The sequence below is a fragment of the Trachemys scripta genome, chromosome 2, assembly GCF_013100865.1.
Source record: "Trachemys scripta elegans isolate TJP31775 chromosome 2, CAS_Tse_1.0, whole genome shotgun sequence".
NCBI lineage: Eukaryota > Metazoa > Chordata > Testudines > Emydidae > Trachemys > Trachemys scripta.
In genome coordinates, this window is record NC_048299.1 from 29393842 (window position 1) to 29411044 (window position 17203).

A 17203-nucleotide genomic window follows, 5' to 3' on the forward strand; every position below is an offset into this window, starting at 1 on the left:
TTAGTGGTTATACTTGTCTCTTTTCCTCTTCTGCTTACATCTTACTCTCTTTCAGTTTTCACTCTTGTTTCCAAGTTTGTTTGTACATACCTGCTGTGTCATTATGCGTTGTATTTTTTGTTCTGAATTGTGAAAGTAAGCTTTTTAATGAGACTGATAATTTTTATTGATCTAAGCATCCTTTTAAGACTACAAGAATTTCAACCATCAGTTCCACTGAAGGCTAAAAGAAAAAACTACTTATGATTATAAATAATGTATGCTGCACTTGTAAATAAATTAGGAAAACCTATTTGAAATTTAATTTAAAGGCATACTTTCAATTTGAAAATCAAATTTGTCTGAAAAATTCCTATTATATTTACAAGTAATACTTAACTTTAATAACATTTAAAGAAGTTAGTAAAAAACTGTGTCTCTTTTTTCACTTTGCTGTATGTGTATGACACTGCACACTAGTGTACAGTCAGTTTTACAGTCTCCCCTTTACATCTAGTTAGGCTGTGATCCCGCAAAGGTTTACACATGCTTTTTACTTCTCTGCATGTTGTAAGTGCACATGTTAACTCTTTACTGGTTTGAGGCCTTGGTCAATTTTTCCTTTCCTAAAAAGACCATTATAAACATCATCAGAGAAACAGGAAAAAAATCTAACAATTTTAAAGGAAGCTTTTTAAACACTAATTTCAGGTCATAGTATTTAAAGTGTGCTCTAACAGAGACTGGAATATTTTGAAATTAATCCATTTAAAAAAATTCAAGGTGATAGTGTCCTGTTTGGAGTGTGTTCAAATGCACTGATTTGCCTTTAAAAACAAAAAACAGAAAACTTTTCTAGGGGAACATGTCTTCAAAATCTCCAATACAGCCATATCCTGCAAAGTGCTGAGTGCCCTCAACTCCCATTGATTTTACTGAGAGTCAGTGGTGCTCAGCTCCTTGTAGAAACTAGCCCATAACCTGTATTATCCTCTTGCCTCTATTCTAAATTGTTCCTATGTGTCAGTTTTACCTACTCACATTCAGAAATGCTTCCACTGGAATTAAACAAAGAAGTGGAATTCCACTAGAATCAAATAAAGAAGTTAGTTAAAACAAATACCATTATGATTATGTCCTACTTCAAATTATACAGAAATGATCTATCTTTAAATCACTTTAGTAGCTATAACTACAAATAACTATCACAAAACAAATGCAGAACACTTGAATTGTGCCTTGAAAGTTGAAAGGTCACATACTGTATGTTACATATTGCCATATGAAAGTGATTGGGGGAACTTTGAGGAAAGGGAATTGAACACTTAGTAGAGATCACTCCAAAGAGCAACCCACTTCAAAAAGAGAATATTATAAAACTCAAGGCCTTGAGCTAAAATCTATAAGAAAAAAATCTGCACAGACTCTGCACAGGCTCTCTGGCACACACACTGAACCTCCAAGAGGGTACAGTCCAGACATCAACCTTAGAGATTGTGATAAAGCAAGCCCAAATGTACAGCACTGCACTAGAACACTATACATGGATACAAGAGCCTTATAGCTCTTAAAAGCTTATTCCTCCAGGCACAACATATTTCCAAGTTAGATGCAGCCCTGTAGAATTTTTCCCCATATGCTCTTCAAAACCCTATTAAATAAAAACCATCCGACGAACTAGCAGCCAATCCTGCCTCCTGATATGTACGCACAACAGGCTTCCCAGAAATTCCTTTTTGTAAATGGAACATGCCTGTTTTGCACTGTTCAGGATGTGGAAATCTGCTGAGCTCTGAATGATATAATCAAATCCAAATTGTAAAGTCACAATCAAAGGACAATTACTGTCAATTTCTTCTCATTTTACATATATCAATCAAATGCCATTTTCTCTTCAGCCTGGGAATCCATTTTACAGGGACATCCAGTGGCAGCTTAGATCAGTGGTTCTCAACCCGGGGGTACGTGTACCTTTGGGGGTACTCAGAGGTCTTCCGGGGATACGTCAACTCATCTACATATTTGCCTAGTTTGACAACAGGCTACATAAAAAGCACTAGCGAAGTCAGTACAAATTAAAATTTCCTACAGACAATGACTTGTTTATACTGATCTATATATTATACACCAAAATGTGAGGACAATATTTATATTCCAGTTGATTTATTTTATAATTATATGGTAAAAGTGAGAACGTCAGCAATTTTTCAGTAACAGTGTGCTGTGACGTATTTTTATGTCTGATTTTGTAAGCAAGTAGGTTAAATGAGGTGAAATTTCGGGGTATGCAAGACAAATCAGACTCCTGGAAAGGTTGAGAGCCACTGGCTTAGATGACTGACCACCACTTTCACTCCTTGTCACCAGATAAAGAAGTGCCAGAGAGAGTTTTCCTTTTTTCCAGGAGAACTGCAGTATAGTAAAACTATAATCCAGCTTGTGACTGTCCTCTCCACAGGTACTCAAGGCAGAAGCAAGGACACAAAAAGCCCCACCCTGGCTAGATGTCACAATACCTTATGAGGAGTGTGGCCATTAGGATGCTGTTTCTCCTGGGAAAGATGAAGTCATGCTAAAAATCATGATATTGGCTTAAAATTAATGAGATTTACAATAAATAAATATTGGATTCTTTTTATTGACTTCTGGTTTTCAAGTCTCTAGGGTGCATTTGGATCATGTTTTCAATTTACAATTGTGAGGGCTAGAAACTTCCTTTTTTTAAAAATGAAAGTTGAGATTCTCACCTAATCACTTGCTCTCAGGAGCAGGGGCTTTAAGGAAAGCACCAAACGATGGAAGACTCTCAATAAAAACATGAGAGTTGGCAGTCCTGAGTCTCCTTTGAGCAGGGGCATCCCCTCTCTTGGGATGCACCTGTGCAATCCACAGACACCTGGAAAGCTCTGGTCATTGTGTGGGTCACCAGAAGACAGTCTAAAAATTTAGAAAGTACCACCTCATTTCCTCCATGCAATTGACTAAAATGATACTGAGCTAAGACATGTCCAGTCTGTTTTCAAATGTGCATACATTCCTGGTGTGTGTTTTGAAAGGCATGGATAGTTTTGTGTAGACCAACAAATGCAGCTTAATAATATCTGTAATTATGGGATAGAAATAAGTTTTATGACCCTCCTGCAGCAGGGGCACTTGGTAGGAGAGCCCAGGCCATCCCACTCCACCGGGCTCCCACCCAGAGTCCTATGAGAGTCAACAGTATCTGGCACTCTGAGTGCCCTCAGAGTTACTCTCCCTGGGTCACTTCCTACCATTGGTCTCTCCCCCCAGCTCCAAGTCCAATATAAGGTAATAAAAGCAAAAGAAATGACAACCAAACCTTCAGCCCCAACTGGACTCAGCATGCAGTTCTATTCCCCACAAGGAGGCTTCTTTGGCACCCTTGTCCAGGAACCCTCAGGATAGGTCTGTCTTCTTCCCCTTCTGAGCTGAGTGGCTCCCTTTTAAAGCTTCCTCTCCAGCTGGAGAATGCTCTGAAGGCTGAGGAGAAGGGGACAGGGCTACCCGGGCCCAGTATTGTCCTTTATCCTCTTTGGGTCCCGTGTAGGGTTGCCAGGCATCCGGTTTTCAACTCTGGGGGTGACCATTAAAAGTCCAGTCGGTGGCACAGCAGGGGCCCGAGGCTAAGGCAGGCTCCCTGCCTACCCTGGGTCCATATGGCTCCTGGAAGCGGCTGCCAAGTCCCTGCCACCCCTAGGCGCATGGGCGTCTAGGGAGGCTCCACATGCTGCTGCTGCCTGAGTGACGGCTCCACAGCACCCATTGGCTGGGAACTGCAACTAATGGGAGCAATGGGGGTGGCACCTGGGGGTGCGACAGCAGCGCATGTAGCCTCCCTGGCCACGCATTCGCCTAGGGGCTGCAGGGACCTGGCTGCCTCTTCCTGGGAGCCGTGGTAAGCGCTGCTGGGACCCCGCATCCCAGTCCCCCTCCCGCACTCCAACCCCCTGCCCCAGCCTGGAATCCCCTCCCACACCCAAACTCCCTCACAGAGCCTGCATCCCCTCCTGTACCCCAAACCCCTCATCCCTGGCCCCACCCCATAGCCCACACCCCTAGTCAGAGCCCTCGCCCTCCTCCTGCACCCCAGCCCGGTGAAAGTAAGTGAGGGTAGGGACAGCGAGCGATGGAGGGAGGGGATATGGAGCGAGCGAGGGGAGGGGGCCTCGGAGAAGGGGCGTGGCAGGGGTGGGGCCTCGGGGAAGGGGCGGGGCAGGGATGTTTGGTTTTGTGCAATTAGAAAGTTGGCAACCTTACCCCTAGGTGGGATTTGTAAACCCCACCACACAGCCAAATCTTAAAACTGTCTTTTCTGTGCTGCAACTGACTGTTTATAACATTGTATAAGAAATTCAAGTTAGGAATATATGTTTTAAGTGACAATTTGTAATTAAATAGAGATCAGGGGTTGGTGTTAATAGCTTTCAATTGTATATCTGCTTTTTTTGACTTCTGATTGCTCATGCAACCTTAACATTGCATAAATGGTGATATGTTTTACATGGAGAATTAGTACATGATTGTAAATATTTCTGCTCTTCTATCAGAGTGAATATTATTTTATATGTCCTTTGATTGGCAGTCACTTAAAAAAGGCCTACACTAGAAACTATTGCTGGTATAGTCAGGGGTGTGAATTTTTTTTTTTTTTTTTTTTTTGCAACTGGTACAAATCCTAGTGTAGGTATAGTTTTACGAGCATAAAGTTATTTTGCTGGTGTACCTTATTTGGCTTGGGGAACTCGTACAAGCTATCCCTGCAGGAGCACTTTTTTGCAGATAGAAGCTGTGTCTACCTTAGGAGACTTTGCCATTATAGCTGTAACAGTATAGCTATATCAGCAACCCTTTTCTAGTTAGACTAGTATGTTCTAGATTCTTCCATCCTTATTTCCCTTCAGTAATACCCTGCTCAAGTTTAATCAGTGGGTCAACTTGAGGTGAAAAGTATTGCCCAATATGGGTAAGAGTAGCAGAATCTGACCCTATACATTTAATAATATTTGGTGGCCACTATCAGTAGTTCAGTTTCCTTGGTAGAAGTTTCTCCCCTTGGCTAAAGAAGAGCCTATGTGTTTCCTTGTGTTCTCCCGATTATATGGAGACAGAACAGCAGCAGAGAACAGCTGCAAAACAGGCAGCAAATCCAGAAAAAAATGAAAATTTATTTTAAGCAGCTGTGTTAGGAATGGCAGACAAGTTTGACAAGGCTCTTCTCTTTGGGGTTTGTAGCTTTTTTACATGATGAGAAGAAAAGTTATTTTCCCTCCTTTTGGATTTGGTTACTCAATGCACTTAGCTTAATTTGCAGCCTCTGGACTATTTAGGAGATTCACTGATTCTGGAATATGCACGTAATGAAAAAGGATCAGTATAAGACCCTCTTTCAGAACATTTTTTATAGTAAAATTTCAGGACATAAACATATAAATTAATATAGATCTATGTGGGGTGGCCAGGTGCCCAGTGTTCAACTGAAAAGTCTGGTTGACAGTGTCTGGTCAGATATACTGACTGGATACCCAAAGACCGATTACTGCGGGTTGGGTAGGTAGGGAGGCACTGGGTCATCACCCATGCCAGCCTCTACTCAGCTAGGACCGCCTCCTATCTGCGTTGGGCAGTTGCAGCTCCCAGCCCCGACTCTGCAGGCAAGTCCCTCCTGACCTAGGTGGGCGGGGGAGAGGGGAAGAGGAGCGAACAGGGGGGCGGGGCTTCAGGGGAAGGGCGGGGCAGGGCCTTGGGGGCAGAGGCGGGACCGTGGGGAAAAGAGGCGTGGCAGAAAAGGGCCTCGGGAAGAAGAGGTGAGACAGGGGAAGTTCCGCCACTCTTGCTGGAGTGTCCAGTTTTAAAATATTACAAAACTATCAACCTTAGATCTGTGGATGGTGTCAGACTCTATTGATATCTTATATAAAAAAGATAGTATTGTCATTTTTATGTTAGATAGTTAGAATTCAGTTATTTGAAGTCCAAAGGAGGACTTTTTTTTCTTTAGCATTTTAAAAGTATAGTCAGTTGGCTTCTTCTGGAGAGGCCTGTTCTTTCATTAACATTCTTAACTGATACAGTCAGCATTTATTTACTGAAGTGATCTGCCTGCCTCCCCATGAGATTCCTGAATGGTCCCACACAACTCCATTTGTTCTGCCATACCTCAAAAAAAGTCTGATTCAAATATTATTTTTACAAAATGGATGCAGTGAAACAGGAAAATTAATTCCATCTTAGGTCCTATTCACATCCAACTTTGAAGTCCTGGCTGATGTTAACAGAACGATAAAAGAGTCAGAAAACTTAGTTACATGATCCTTATATAAATCTCACTGCAGCCTACCTATTTTATCTATGTTTACCTATTTTAAGTATCAGTACTGTTCCCTGGGAATTTGTTATGAAGTAAAAGCCTAAACAGAAAACTCTTCCCAGACCAGTAAGAAATATTTAAACACTTCAGGCATTCAGTCTGTGATTCAGAGATTTATTTATAAAACTGTTGATTTTGGGACACCAAACCATTGCATTTAAACTGCAGAAGTGAGTCATATTTGTGGGAGGTAATTACTACCAGAAAGTACAACTAACTTTTTCTGTAAAATGTCCACTTATGATCTGCATGTACTAAAAATAACTTGCTTTGTTAAATTTTCAGTAAAAGTTAGCTTTACAGAGTCATGTGGCTTTATTCATATAGTTTATGTGCATGACACATGATAAAATCAATTATACATATTTATAGATCTATACTTGGAAAAGTATTTGTGTTTTATATAGAGGAGGCTACCCAGATAATTGACACAGCTTATATGTACTTCAAGGAGTTCTAATGATATTGTTGTAACCATAAGAGCAAGGCCACTTGTGATGTCAACAATGACCACAGCTAACATTTACAAAGGTAGTATTTGTTCATCATAAAATTCCCTGGGTTGCTTGCACCATCAAAATGTAGAACCAAAATTCTGTCTTTGAAAAAATATGGTGACATAGCCAGCAAAAATTTTCCTCTTCAGCTAGTGGACTGAGAAGCCAAGGGAGCTGCAGATATCCAGCACCTGCAGAGGCTATTTGCACTCCTGAGATGGCACTTTCCTCATTATCCTTTGGTCATGACTGAGGAATGCAAATTTATTTAGCTATGGTTACACATCATAACTCCCTACCAGGAGAGCAATCAGATGCCATGCTACCCAGCCCAATGGCCATATATTGCAATAAAGGTCACAAGAATAATGTCACCCCTCCTCATGCACTAATATATGGGGCAGCTTTTCCAATGTTAGATAGGAAGAAATTCAAAATGGGCCACAGCCCAAAGCACCTCTTCCCTTGCTAGTGGCTCAGAAATTGAGTTGTCAGCCCAGAAGCTGGCGTCCAGTTCTTAAGACTGTGATCACCTTTCCCATAAAAGCTTGAAATTATGAGGCGAGCTCTTCCTCTCAGAAGTGTGTGAGTATTCCTCTCCGCACTGCCAGCAGCAGAGTCACTGGGAAATAGTTTATTTCCTGCCGTACTCCTCCCTGCCATCCAGGGCCAGCCTTGGGCGCAGGTGATCAGGGCAGCCAACTTCTGGGAGTACCAAATAAGGTTTTGAGGGCACTAAAAAAGTTTTCCATTCTAGTAAACCAAAACACCTAGGGCTGGGCCTGCTGCCATCTGATGGTGATCAGGTCTTTCTCCTGTTTTTCCTACCCCACCACGGAGAAATGCAAGTTGAACAAATTGAGGTCTAGGACAGTCGGAACTCACAAATTCGATAGTGTCAATGGGGGAACAGTCCAGCACAGGGTGAGTGGCATGTTGGAGACAGAGAGCTCAATTTGTCAGGAACTCAGCTGCCTTTGGGCTTGGCCACCTAGCAAACAAATGAGCTCGTCTGTGCCCAATAAACCCTCACTAAGTGACTGTGCTCCCTGATTGGTCAGAAGAGCCAACAGATCACCATTTAAGTGTTGTAGCAATAGCAGCACAGTGGCTGCTCAATGCATTCTGCAGCCGCAGCTCTGCCATACCTGTTTCCTGCCCGGCCCTTACTCCAACCTTTGCCTGCTCTGTTCCAGACCTAGTCCTTGCCTACCTCTGAACTGATTTCTGACTCCTGGCTCTGACCACTGGCTTGTCTCCTGACCAGGACTTCAGCTCTGCCCTTTGGTTCTGTTCTGGCTCCTGATTCCTGGCTCTGACCATTGACTTGTCTCATGACCACAACTCTGGTTCTGCCCTCTGATTCTGCTTTGAGCACTAGGCCAGACTCCCCTCCAGTATGGTCAGAGCAGGAGCTCAACCCACCTTCTCAGATGTTGTTGAGGTCCTGCGAAACTGCAGGCTAATGTTGCCTCACTATGGTTCTCCAAGTCCAATACAAATCCAGGCACTGTCTTTTGTCCCCCCAGCTCTCTTATCCATTGTCCCTGAGCCCAAGTTGCCCCTACTCTATAAGTTCAATGTGGATTATGCCAAGTTTTATGGGTTCCTTAACCAGTGTTGTTTCCAGTTTGTGTCAGTGCCACAGTCATATCCCACAGATCAGTCCCAAGTAGGATTAATATTTAGCATTGTCACCAGAGAAGCCCTGAAGTGGGCGTTCCTGATCCTGGAAGGGTCCAGTTCTCTCCTTGAACACTTCAAGAGCTTTGTACAGACAGTGGTGGACATCTTCAACAACCCTAATCAAGAATGTACCGCAGATGCTAGTCTCTATGCCATCTGGCAGGTTGCCAGGTCCAATGCCAAATATTCAGCAGAATTTTAATGGCTGGCCACAGACACCCACTGGAATGAGGCTGTGACCTATTTGAAGCCCCAATCTACCAAATCCTAAGAACCAGCAGTGCTTCCTTGGATTCAAGTTTTCATCTACAACAAGGCCTCCTTTTTAACAGGGATTGTCTCTACATTCCCAAGGGCAGCTCCTGGTTTCAGGTGCTATGGTTATGCCATGATTTGCCCAGCCAGTTTGCAATCTGGAACCTGATCAATATGTACTTCTGGTGGCAAACCCTACAAACTAGTATTTAAATCTATATTAGGTCTTGTGACCTCTGTGCCCATATGAAAAAACTGCGAGCCAAGCCTGTGAACCTCCTTCAGCACCCTCACACACCTCCATGTCCTTTCTCCATCCTCTCAATGGACTTTACTGTTGAGTAACCATGCTCCCAAGGACACTCAGTTATCCTGACCTCCTAGCCAAGATGGCCCATTTTATTCCCTGCCACAGTGTTCCATCTGCCCATGGAACTGTGCAAGCCTTCCTTGAACATATCTTCTGCTACCATGCATCATTTTGGTTCGATACCCTCAGTTCATTTCTTGGTTCTGGCAGGAATTTCTCTGCCTTTCTTGGCACCAACCCCCTCACCTCGATAGCCTACCATCCGCAGGCAATTGGCCAAACTGAAAGTAATTCAGATCCTGGAGCAGTACCTCTGCTGTTTCCTGGATTCCCATATGATGATTGGCTTCCATTGCTCTGTTTCGCTGAGTTCACATACAACTATTCAACACATGCTTCAACTCAACAGACCCCATTCTTCACAAATTTTGGTTTTCATCCTCAATTCCATCCAGATCTGCCCAAAGGCTCCACTGTTCCAGTGGCTACAGACTTAGTCGACTACCTCCAGCAAACACACCAGGGACTCAAGGAGCACTTACTTGCCACTAAAGAAACATATAAGCCGACTGAAGGTGACAAGCCATCCCTAACCTTGGAGTAGGGGATAGACTCTTGACTCAAAACCTGAGAATGGGCCATCTTTTGGCCACGCTTGTCCACTAATACCTGGGTCCTTTTCAGAATATTGAACAAATAAACTCAGTGACCTTAAAGTTTCAACTGCTAGAATCCCTCAAGATTCACCCTGACTTCTATGTTTCTCTCCTTAAACCGTTCATCAACAACCCCTTCCCTGACTGGGTAAACACTTCTCCACCCTCTTTAATTGTCCATGGACAGGAGGAATAAAAGTCCATCAGGTTTTCAACTCCAAAGGCTCTGGGGGAAGCTCCAGCATCTGACACACTGGAAGGGGTACAGGCGAGAAGAGAGGTCCTGGGCACCAGAAGAAAATGTTTACGCTCCCTATCTCCTATGGGAATGTCACCAAAGATATTCTCACAAGCCAGGACCAAGGGTCCCTAGGAGGAGCCCTTGGGAAGGGGGTATTGTCAGGAACTCAGCTGCCTCCAGGCTTATTCGCCTAGCAACCAAATGAGCTCAGCTCGTCTCTTGATTGCAACTCCAGCTTTGCTCTTTGGTTCTGTTCCAGCTCCTGACTCCAACCATTGGTTTGTCTCCTGACCATGACTGTGATTCTGCTCTGACCACTAGGTCAGACTCCTGCTCTGACCACTAGGTCACACTGCCTACACCTCAGTGTGTGACACAGATACACATGAGCTCTCCTTCTTGAGCAGCTCCTTGGCTATCCCAAGCTGAGTTGGAGAGATTGGGATTTACCTTTCCATAGCTTTCTGAGTTGTAGACACGCCCTGAGGACATCTTATTGTTGGCTGGGTTTGACCCTTAACTTTTAACTTCCCCTCTTTGGGCAACTCTACCCTACTCCACCCCTGGCTCTCTGTAAGCCAAGTACTTAGTTTATTTTTGTGGATTTTATTTCTCTTCTCTAGTGTCAGATTTTAAATTCTATCTGGCTGTGGTGAATCAGCTGCTCCTAGACAGATCTTTTTGTTTTCTCTTCACCACTTCACTGCATCTCACACTTAGCAATGGTTTGTTCCTATTATGTGTGCTCCCTCTGCTGATTGGATGCTATTTTGATACACCCAGTTAGGGAGAAGAACCAGTGGATGCAGGGGTGAAAGTAACATTAAGCACTTACTGGTATGGGGGCCAGCTCCGTCCCCGGAAAGGGCGGGGCCTCAGGCAGAAGGGGCAGGGCTGAGGATCAGCATCCCCCAGCCAGCCCATCCACACTGCCTGGCCCGCACCACCCGGGGCTCCAGCGGTGATTTAAAGGGCCCGGGACTCTGGCCGCTGCTGTGGTAGAGGCAGCAGTGGTTGGAGCCCCAGGCCCTGTTAAATCGCGGCCCCGGGACAGCTGCTCCTTTTGTCCCCTCCCCCCTGCCCTTCCGGTCAGCCGCCCAGGGGGCAAAGGGGGCAACGACGTTAAAGCGCTGCCATCAGCTGAGTACGGGACAGTACTGGCGGCCACTTTTTACTGGTATGCTGTACCGGTCCATACTGGCTTACTTTCACCCCTGAGTGAACGTCACCCAAATCTTTAGCAGTTTTTAGTGCAGTAGTTTGAAAGTTCAGAAAAGATAAGGAATATCACAAATAAACTTTGAAATTAACTTGGAAATATCTTTTCATTTATTTATAAAATGCAATTTTGAGTTGTATTCTTAGTAGTGGCCATCTTGCTAGCAAAAAAATCTACTGAAGTGCCTTGTGTTGAATTCAGTGGCATAGGAAAATAGGAATTGTGATGTTGGATCAGATCAATAGGCCACCTAGTTCAGTATCTTCTCTTTGATAGTGATCAATCCTAGATGCTTCAGAGGATGACATAGAACCTCATAATAGAAAATTATGCAATAACATGCTTATGCGGATTTCTTCCTAATTTCAGACAGTTAGTACTTGAAGCATGAGTCTTCATATGCCTTCTGATTTCTTTTATCCTATCTAATGTAACTTGGATATCCTTAATATTTATAGAAATGCCTAATCTTTTTTAAAACCCTACTAAAATCTATACCTCAGTAACATCTTGTGACAGTAAGTTCCCAAGCTTAATTATCATTAGATAATAAAAGTATTTCCTTTTATCATTTAAAATGGATGCTTTTTAATTCCATTGGGTGTCCCCTTGTTCTTGCATGATGATGAATCCTTTGTCTTTGCCTGTGCCCAGATCTCTTGCCCCAGCAGAAAGGTCAGATGCTTCACCCAGACTAGAAATCTCTTTATCTGATCGCTTGGTTGATAGCTTATTAAAAAGGGAATACTTCTATTTCTCAGTGAAAGTTGCTGCTGTGCTTGTGGAATCACAAAAATATTCCATCAGATAGTCACATGTCTGTAAATGGAAATGGTTAAAAGATTTGGTCTGGAGAACTTCGAGATGACTCCAGTCTCTTGTCCTTTTACAGCCATTTTAGAATTTTCTTTGTCTTTCACTGATTTAGGATCACCCTGGGATCCAACCAGATGATACTTTGCATGTACATGGGCAAAACAAAGCAGTTTGGTCTTTTGTCATACAAACAGTATATTAAGGGTTTGAATGTATATTCAAAGCTAAAACCCGGTGATCCAAGGGATTGAAAGCTTGGTTCTTACAAGGTTCGTGGAGGCTCCTCTTGATGTTCTTGACTTCTACTTCTGTCATTGAAGGTTTTTTTCCCTTGTGACTAGAGCATGGAGCATCTCTGAGGAGCATTTCAGAACTGTGGGCTTTGTTGCAGAGCCTCCTTATACACATTTTCACAAGGATGAAGTACTCTTAAGATCTCATCCCAGAATCTTGACTATAGAGGCCATGGATTTTCATTTAAATCAGACCTTTTTGACCAGTATTTTCTAAGCCTCCTGATTTTGCAATCCACCTTAATCTGTACACCTTGCATATTAAAAGGGCTCTCTGTTAATTCCTCAATAGGACAAAGCCTTTTAAAAAGGCCTCAAAATGGTTTGGGGCTTTTGGTGGAAGAGGTAAGGGCCTATCAGTTTTAGTCCAGATGCGATCTGAATGGATCAAGACAGGATATGATCTTGATGAAGTAACTGTACCTTTGACTCAAACCTCTTCTACTATTGGGATTTGGGCGAAACTGGCAGCTTCTGCAGCATTTGTTCACTGAGATCTGCTGGCTGCTACTTGGTGCTCAGATCATACATTTGCAAAGTATTATTTTGTCCATACCAAGTCCAGATCAGAATGGATGTTCCATTTGGAAGAGCAGTGTGTCAGTCACTTTTCACATGAGTCCTCCTCCTCAGTCCTCCTCTTGAGGATTGCCACTAGTTGCTAGTATATTCAGTGGGGATCTACAGAGGCAATGTCATGAAAGAATAAAAGAGGTTACTACTTAATTTGTTTTCTAGGGCCTGACCCAAAGCCTATTGGAATCAATGGGTGTGTTACAATTAACAGACTTGTTTGTGATGTCACTATTGCTTCAAAACAAAACCTTGTTCTACAATGTAACTGGTTATTCACAGTAACTAATTGAAATAGTTCAATTATTTAAAACACATTTTTCTAAAACACCAAAAGGGTTTACTCCATAAGAAAGGTGCCTGCAAAAATTATATATATTTTAATAAGCTTTTTTTAGTATAGATATTTGCTTTTTTTAAAAGCATCTGAAACGAAGTCCAAATTACATTTGTGTAGCTCTGAACTCACTTCTTTTAAGTGTTTATAGGGGGAATCAGCAGCAGTTCCAAGTCTGTTCCTTCCAGCATGATTCACCTTCATAGTAGGAATTCTCAGGAGATGTAGGATTGGAGTGGGGATTACTCAGAGAAGAAGTGGCCCTATATTAGCTGTAAAAAGAAAGAAATTTTAATAAAACAATTTGCAATCCAAGCCAAGGATTTGTTTGCCAAATTTTAGTCCAATGAGAGTTGAAATGGCCAAGATATTTAATGACAACAATTGAGGTTTGTAAGGGAAATACCAAATCAACCTTGGAGTGAAAATAGGCAGACATCGAATTATAGAGCAAATAATGCATTTGCTTTGTAGGTGCAGAAATAAACAAGCTATTTGAAGAAAAACAGGAAAATAAGGCTAGTAGTTGTCAGTTTGATTCAAAGGTATAAGCAAAAAAGGAGCAAAAATGAAATAGAACTGTGGAGCAATGTATATTGAGCATAAATGAACATTTTCCACACCCAATAAGGTGTGTGGGACATTTGCCCAGAGGAACAGTCCATGGGAGTAATGCTAGGAAGTGCTGAGAAGGTGCCCAAAAATGTTGCTTTATCTCATCATGTAAAGACTTCAAAAATAGCCTTGATTTTTTTTTTATTTCAGCAAATGCCAAAAAAAACCAGAAATACTAATTTATAAAATTGTTTTAGTTGGGTTCAATGTAGAGCCTGTAAACTTCTCATTGGCTGTTTTCTGGTAATTTCTCCATATGGTGTACACCCTTTATAAATTATAACAGCATGCACTTGAATCCAACAGTAGATAACTGACTACATAGGGCCAGACCCTGATACCCTTACTCAGGTTGAACAGTACTTTACTCCAGGAGTAGTTCCACTGAAGTCAACAGACTGTTCATACAGTGGGGTGCTACTAAACTGGAATAAGGGTGTCAAAATCTGGCCTGTAATATTAAACCGCTGTCACTTCAGTTTATAAAGTATGAAAAAAACAGAGCACTTTACGTGAATTGACCTATTTGTCTTCTGCCCTACAAAGTTGAATGTATTTCAGCCAGAAGAAACAGTTATGCTTGAAAAACCACTTCTCAGAATTATTAGGTTTATTTTTTAGTGGATTTTGCCAATCCCAGATTTGTAATGGACTATCAGGGTGGTCATAGTGCACCGTTGCCAAATCACAAACACTAGTCCCTGTACAACAGCAATCTACAGAGAGCTTGCTCAAGCAATTTCTGCACCACAATGTTGATATTTTCTTAAAGTCATCAACAGCGACTGGCCAATCAATAGCAATAATGGTTGGTCTGTTCTATTTAGAATAGCTATGAATGGTTGGCTTATTGTTTTAAAATTGCTAGCCCATTGCTTTTGAATTCCTGTTCAACTCTGCAGAAGTCATGACACAGCAGATTATTTCTGTGGTCTCCACTCTATGTAACTTAAATAAAAAGAAGAACAAGCAGCTAATATATGTATACAACATTCATATTTATATATAGTCACACCTACCTTTCAAAATGGCCCTAGGCATTTTGTATCTAGCTGTAGTTTTGCTTATTTCATTTTATTGTTTTCTATTCTTTCTGAATGTTTTTTTCTCCTATAAGATTTTTATTCTGTCTTCATTTTTAGTTTAACTATTAGAGGAACTTCGTTATGAGTGAATTTTTAATTCCATGATGCATAGAATCACAGATTGTTCCTGTTTTGCTCAATCAATATATAAACTGCAGTTTTAACCTACCAAATAAAATCATACATGAGTTTTCCTGATGAAATGATCTGTAATAGTCTGAATACATTATTCAACTTTTCTTATATGGTGTCTTTGCTAGAGGTAAATAAACTATCATAGATGTACTGTTAGCTGTTGTAGCTAAGGCTGTCAGCATTACAATCCACTACTTTCAGGCTTTTATAACTCAGCCATAAAAGTGTACTCTAGGCTGAAATTTGGCACACATGGTCTGAGCCTGGCAATGAATCTATTTTACAAAATGTGAACAATGCAATTATCTGTTTGGCTGTGTTAAAATTGTTTAGGATCTTAATACATGAGGAGGGCTGCATGGTGAGGCCTGCAACGTGTCTGCCTGCCCTGTGCATCACTCTAGTCCAGGGGTGGCCAACCTGTGGCTCCGGAGCCCATACGGCCCTTCAGAAGTTAATATGCGGCTCCTTGTATAGGCATTGACTCCGGGGCTGGAGCTACAGGCGCCAACTTTCCAATGTGCCGGGGGGTGCTCACTGCTCAACCCCTGGCTCTGCCACAGGAGCCCCTCCCCCGGCCCAAACAGAGCCCCGGCCTGGACCTGCTGGGGGAGGGGGAGGGGCACCTATCCTGCGATCCCAGCCCCAGAGCTGCCGCAGCGGGGAGAGGCGCCTCTCCCCCCCAGCATAGGTGCTGCTGCAGGGAGAGAGAGGTGGGGGGAGTCTCTCTCCCTGTCATAGCCCCAGGGCAGCATGCACCCCAAACCCCTCATCCCCAGCCCCACCCCAGAGCCTGCACCTCCAACTGGAGCCCTCACACCCATGCATCCCAACCCTCTGCCTCAGCCCTGAGCCCCCTCCCACACTCTGAACCCCTCAGCCCCACCACATGCATTTTCTTATGTGCATCAATGCGGAGGTGATGTGTCACACCTCACCTCCATATTGGTGCACATAACAAAATTCACTCCGCACATAGAATCATAGGACTGGAAGGGATCTCAAGAGGTCATCTAGTCCAGTCCCCTCCACTCATGGCAGGACTAAGTATTATCTAGACAATTCCTGACAAGTGTTTGTCTACCCTGCTCTTAAAAATCCCCAATGATGGAGATTCCACAACCTCCCTAGGCAATTTATTCCAGTGCTTAACCACCCTGACAGTTAGCAAGTTTTTCCTAATGTCCAACCTAAACCTCCCTTGCTGCAATTTAAGCCCATTACTTCTTGTCTTATTCTCAGAGGTTAAGAAGAACATTTTTTCTCCCTCCTCCCTTTTACGTATTTGAAAAGTGGTATCATGTCCCCTCTCAGTCTTCTCTTTTCCCTCTGGGGCACCTGGCATTGGCCACTGTCGGAAGATAGGATACTGGGCTAGATGGACTTTTGGTCTGTCTCAGTATGGTTGTGCAGTCCCAGCTGTGTTTGAGCTGTAGGAATTTTGATACTGACGGGCAAATTTCTCAAGGCCTGTGTGAAAAGGGCTATGATTGGGACACGCTGCACTGGAGAGCAAAGATAAAGGAATTGAGGCAGACATACCATAAGGTGAGGGATGCAAACTGTCACTCTGGTGCTGCACCAGAGACCTGCTAGTTCTATAAGGAGCTGGATGCTATCCTCGATGGCAACTGCACCTCCACTGCCAAGAGCCCAGTGGATACTTCGGTGGGCCTGGAGGCAGCAGAAAGAGGACCTAACCTGGAGGACGAAGTCATTGATGAAGAGGTGGAGTTAGACAATGATGTGCAGCTCCCAGTGGGGTTGCCTGGTGAGGCATGCAGCCAGGAATTGTTTACCACTCTGGAGGTGTCCAGCCAGTCTTAGCAGTTGCTCTCCAGCAAACAAGAAGCAGGAGAGGAGACGCTTGGTAAGTGGCTGTGGTGTGTGTAGTGCAGAGCTGGGTTCAGGATACAGAAACGTACAAGGCCAGCTGTGTTTCTGTGTGTTGGACATTTCCCTGTGCAGCTAATCAGTACAATGGAACAGGGTGTTGATGTATGTCGACATCTCACGGGAATCCTCCAGAGAGATCTCTTGTAAAGTTTCCTGGAGGTACTCGGCAATCCTTGCAATCCTTGCTTTGTTCCTTCCCCCATTGTAGGAAATTTGCCTGCG

At 43.2% G+C, this 17203-nt stretch overlaps 1 long non-coding RNA gene across 2 annotated transcripts in view; it reads right to left on the reverse strand.

Moving 5' to 3' along the window:
* Positions 1-12393: 12393 nt before the first annotated feature.
* The window catches only part of LOC117872085, a 33864-nt gene continuing 29054 nt past the window's right edge, over positions 12394-17203 (reverse strand). Inside the window, exons 1-3 of one of the 2 annotated variants that reach the window (XR_004644401.1) lie at positions 16628-16793; positions 13383-13513; positions 12394-13021 (exon numbers count right to left, since the gene is read on the reverse strand). This is a non-coding gene — a long non-coding RNA (uncharacterized LOC117872085). Of the gene's footprint in view, positions 13022-13382; positions 13514-16627; positions 16794-17203 lie in introns of those variants that run through there. The other variant, XR_004644402.1, reaches the window with a different exon arrangement.